The following is a 5470-nucleotide window of genomic DNA, read 5'->3' on the forward strand; positions in this document are numbered from 1 at the left end:
TGCAAGGCTGTGCCATGTGTACCTGGGACACCTTGGACTTCCCCTGCCCAACTCCAACCCCACCCCAGCTTCCTGGGTCCACTTCAGCCCCGACTCAACCCCGTCTTCTGTCTGAAGGTGGCAGCCTGGAACTCCAGGCCCTCCTCCCCGCCTCTCTCCTCCTGGCTCTCGGGAGGCGGTCTGCCAGCAAGGTCCCCTGCAGAACTCGGCCACTTGTGGAGGCCCACCTGTGCTGCCACCTCCTCTCTCGGAGGCAGTGCCAAGCCTCTGCCCCTTCCCTTCCTAACCCCATCTGTCTCCAACACAGAGGCTCCAGGGAGGCTGCTCCACTCCGCTGCCCTTAGACCTCCCAGAGTTCCCATTTCTGAGCCTGTCGTCTCCCCATGGCCTGTGGCCTCGTCCCCTTCGTGCCTTCTAAGGCTGCGGGTCACCCTGGCCGCCAGCCTACTCCCTCCTTTGGTCACCTGCACGCCAGTGTCCCCAGCTCCCACCTCACCCCCAAGTCTTTGCCCAGGCTCCTCAGTCTCTGCCCCAGCCTCATCCCTGTCTCCATGGCACTCGACGCCTCAGCAGTGGCCGGACCAGAGTGTCCCGTGGGGCTTTCCTGTGAATGCCGCCAGTAGTAACCACGTCCCCGCAGCCGGGACCACGACGCCGGCTCCAGATGTCGCCAGACTGACTCGTGGGGCCTGCTCAAATCTCCTCTACCGCCCCCAAGGCCAACTGCGGCAGCCCCTGCTGCAGGGCTGCCCCAGCATGCAGAGGACTACCCAGGATGCGGCCTGGGCCAAGGTTTCCCCAGGGCACAGAAACAGGCCTGTGTCCAGGGAATGAATTCCCTCGAAGAATGAATGAATGAGTGAACGAATGAATGAGCACCCCCCTTGAAACAGTAAGAGAGGCCTCTGCGGGGACCTGCGCATGCCCAGAGGCTGCTGTGCCTCTAAGAAGGCCGGTGTCCGAGCGGCCACGGCCCTGCAGGTGCACGGAGCAGAGCCGGCCCCTCCAAGGCCGGTCCATACCCTTTCAGCAGGTCGGACTTCCCCCTTTAAGAGGGTGCCGCCACTGAGTGGCCAGCGAGCTTTTCCTGCTGTTACCTACGCAGCACTCAGGGCCCTTTAATAAGACAACTCCTTTTAGGGGGCACAGAAACAACAAGAAGGGCGGCCTCTGTAACACCCAGCCTCTGGCCCTTTAAAAGGGCGGTGCCGGCCCAGTGGGCACGAATAGGCGGTAAAATAGCGACCTTCCCTTTAATGAACCCCTTCTGGTTTCCTGCTCAACGCTTTCCCCACTCCCACCACGAGGGTCTCACCTGTGGCCCTGACCCAGGGCATGAGGGCGGGGAGCCCCAAGGCCTTACCGCGGGGGGGCCGACGGGAATGGAGCACTCCAGTAGTGGCCCTGCGGGACCGGGGGCCGAGGAGGGGGGCGGGGCACGCTCCCTCCCCTGGCCCTCCGCTGAGGCACATTCAACTATTTCTCTTTCAACCATTCTTCGTTATCTGATGAAAATCTATAGAATTGGGGGCGGAGCCAAGATGGCGGATAGTGAGGACATACAATTTAGTCTGGGAAAATAAAGTTTCATAAAAGTGGAATTACTATAGACTCAGGAAAAGACTCAAGAAAAAAACTGCAGAGGAAACACTTCCGGATCTAACGGATGTGACACAGAGAACCTACAGGGAGCCCACTGCGTGGAAAACCAACCGCGGGAGCCGAGCCACAGATTCTCGCTAGCGCGGGAACGAGTGTAGCGCGGGAACGAGTGGGAGGTAAGACAAAGGCATCAGAAACCTGAGACATTGGGGAGGAAAAGCAGAGGCCTCTCTATTCACTCACCGAGCAAAACAAAGAGCAGGCACCATTTAACATATGTAAACGCCGCCAAGGAGTTCATAAACTCAGTAACTTGGAACTTTGGTGAAACTTGAAAACACATTGAGGGCTGCATAAATCTTTGTGAGGTCCCAGGGGTAAATCAAACGAATACTAACAGAGGCCAGATTTCCACTACACTCAATTCCACTCACCTGTACCGAATAACTTCCCAACTGAGCCAAAAAAAAAAGAGAGAGAGAGAGCAATCCAGCAAGGAGCAAGCGAGAGAACAATCTGGGTGAGTCGCTTTTTGCTCAGCCTTAAACACGAAGAATCAAGTGGAGCTCTCTGGCCACACTCATCACAGCCTCTAAGGATCCATCAAAGCAGACAGCACACTTAGAGGCATAGTATAATGAGAAAAAAAACACCACAGCAAAAAAAAAAAAAAAAAAACATAAATTATCTCCAACATGCCAAACAACAAACATAGAAACCGAGGTAACAAGAGCAAAAAAGACACTATGATGCCCCCAAATGAACAAGACACCCCAATCCAAGATTATGAAGATGAAGAGATAGAGGAAATGCAAGAAGCAAATCTCAAAAAATGGATAAGAACATTAAGAAGTTCTCAAAAACAAATTCTTGAACTACAGAAATCCTTAATGGACAAGATAGAAAATCTCTCTCGTGAAAATGAAATATTAAGGAGGAATCAAAATGAAATGAAACAACTAGTAGAACAGGAAACTGTGATAGTGACAAAAAACAACAATGAAATGAAGAACTCAATAGATCAAATGACAAACACATTAGAGAGCCTTAAAAACAGAATGGGTGAAGCAGAAGAGAGAATATTGGACTTAGAAGACAGAGAACAGGAAAGGAAACAGTCAAATCAAAGAAAAGAAGAAGAAATCAGAAATCTAAAAAATACTGACAGGAATCTACAGGATACTATTAAAAAACCCAACATTCGGGTTCTAGGAGTTCCTGAAGGCATGGAGAGGGAGAAAGGATTAGAAGGCCTTTTTAGTGAGATACTAGCAGAAAATTTCCCAGGTTTGGAGAAGGACAGAGACATCCTACTACAAGAAACTCATAGAACCCCTAAAAACATGATCAAAAGAGATCCTCACAACAACACATCATAATAAAACTCATCACAGTGAAACACAAAGAAAAGATCCTAAAATGTGCAAGAGAGAAACGCCAGATTACTCTCAGAGGATCTCCAATTAGACTCATAGCTGACTTCTCATCAGAAACCCTTAAGCCAGGAGAGAATGGTGAGATATAGCCCAGGTACTAAGAGAGAAAAACTGCGAGCCCAGAATATTATATCCTGCAAAGCTCTCATTTGTGAATGAAGGTGAAAGAAAGACATTTCACAGCAAACAGAAATTGAAAGAATTTGTCGCCACTCGTCCAGCCCTGCAAAAGATGCTTAAAGATGTGTAACATACAGAAACACAGAAACACGGTAACCAATATGAAAGAAGGTAAAGGAAGGAAACCTCACAGCAAAAGATCACAGGAATCTCAAACCAGATATTAGAAAATATCTTTGGCAAATGGCAGGGCAAAGTTACTCCTTCTCAATAGTCACATTGAATGTTAATGGCTTGAACTGTCCAGGTAAAAGACACCGATTGGCTGATTAGGTTAAGGGACAAAACCCATCTTTTTGCTGCTTACAAGAAACTCATCTTTCCAACAATGATACATACAGACTGAAAGTGAAAGGTTGGAAAAATATATACCATGCCAACAGAAATGGAAAAAGAGCGGGCGTAGCCATCTTAATATCGGACAACATAAACTTTACCACAAAAACTGTCAGGAGAGACAAAGAGGGACACTATTTAATGATTAAGGGATCCATTCAACAGGAAGATATAACAATTATCAATGTATATGCACCGAATCACAGGGCACCAGCTTATTTAAAAGACTTGTTAAGGGACTTAAAGGCAGATTTATACCCCAATACAATAGTACTGGGGGACTTCAAACCTCCACTCTCAGAGAAAGACAGATCAACAGAACAGAAGATCAACAAGGAGACAGTAGATTTAAATGACACTATAGCCCAAATGGATCTAACAGATATCTACAGAACATTTCATCCTACATCTAAGGACTTTACATTCTTCTCAGCAGTACAAGGAACCTTCTCTAGGATTGATCACATACTAGGCCATAAAGCAAGTTTCAGCAAATTCAAAAGAATTAGAATCATACCATGCAGCTTCTCAGACCACAAAGGAATGAAAATGGAAATTAGCAACTAGGGAATCCCTAGAGCACATGCAAACACATGGAGATTGAACAACATGTTCCTGAATGAACAATGGGTCATAGAAGAAATTAAAAGAGAAATCAAAAATTTTCTGGAAGTAAATGAGGATAACAGCACAACATACCAAAACCTATGGGATACAACAAAAGCAGTGTTAAGAGGAAAGTTTATATCAATAGGTGCCTACATCAAGAAATTGGAAAGGCACCGAATAGATGAGCTTTCAAGTCATCTCAAGGATCTAGAAAATCTGCAGCAAACCAAACCCAAACCCAGTAGGAGAAGAGAAATAATTAAAATCAGAGAAGAAATCAACAGGATTGAATAAAAAAAATCATTACAAAAAATCAGCCAAATGAGGAGCTGGTTTTTTGAAAAAATAAACAAAATTGACAACAAAATAGAACAACAACAACTACAACAACAACAATGAATACTAAAAAGGATAAAGTATTACATTGTACATCTAAAGTCAGGACAAGAGCTGATCAGGTCATTGTTGCTTATAGTGTCCATTTCACTTAACAGGTTTCCCCTTTGGCACTCAGTTGTCGCAGATCAGGGAAAACAAATGATATTTGTCTCTTTGGGACTAGCTTAATTCACTCAGCATGATGTTTTCCAGATTGCTCCTTCTTGTTGCAAATGACTGGGTTTTGTTGTTTCTTACTGCTGTATAGTATTCTATGGAGTACATGTCCCATAATTTCTTTATCCAGTCTACTGTTGATGGGCATTTGGGTTAGTTCCAGGTCTTAGCTATTGTGAATTGAGCAGCAATAAACATTAATGTGCAGATGGCTTTTTTATTAGCCAAGTTAATTTCCTTTGGGTAAATTCCAAGGAGTGGGATGGCTGGATTGTATGGTAGGGTTATGTTCAGGTTTCTGAGGAATCTCCAGACTGACTTCCATAGTGGCTTAACCAGTTTGCATTCCCACCAACAGTGGGTTAGTGTCCCTTTTTCCCCACATCCTCTCCAGCATCTATTGTTGGTAGATTTCTGAATGTGAGCCATTCTCACAGGGGTGAGGTGAAACCTCATTGTGGTTTTGATTTGCATTTCTCTGATTGCTAGTGATCTTGAACATTTTTTCATGTGTCTGTTGGCCATTGGATTTCTTCTTTTGAAAAATGTCTAATGAGCTCCTTGGCCCATCTCTTAATTGGGCTGTTTGTTCTGTTGTTGTGGATTTTCTTGATTTCTTTGTAGATTCTGGTTAGCAACACTTTATCTGCAGCATAGTTTGCGAATATTTTTTCCCATTCTGTTGGTTGCCTCTTCACTTTTCTGACTGTTTCTTTTGAAGTACAGAAACTTCTCAATTTGATGCAATCCCA

The sequence above is a fragment of the Lepus europaeus genome, chromosome Y (genome assembly GCF_033115175.1).
Source record: "Lepus europaeus isolate LE1 chromosome Y, mLepTim1.pri, whole genome shotgun sequence".
Classification (NCBI taxonomy): Eukaryota; Metazoa; Chordata; class Mammalia; order Lagomorpha; family Leporidae; genus Lepus; species Lepus europaeus.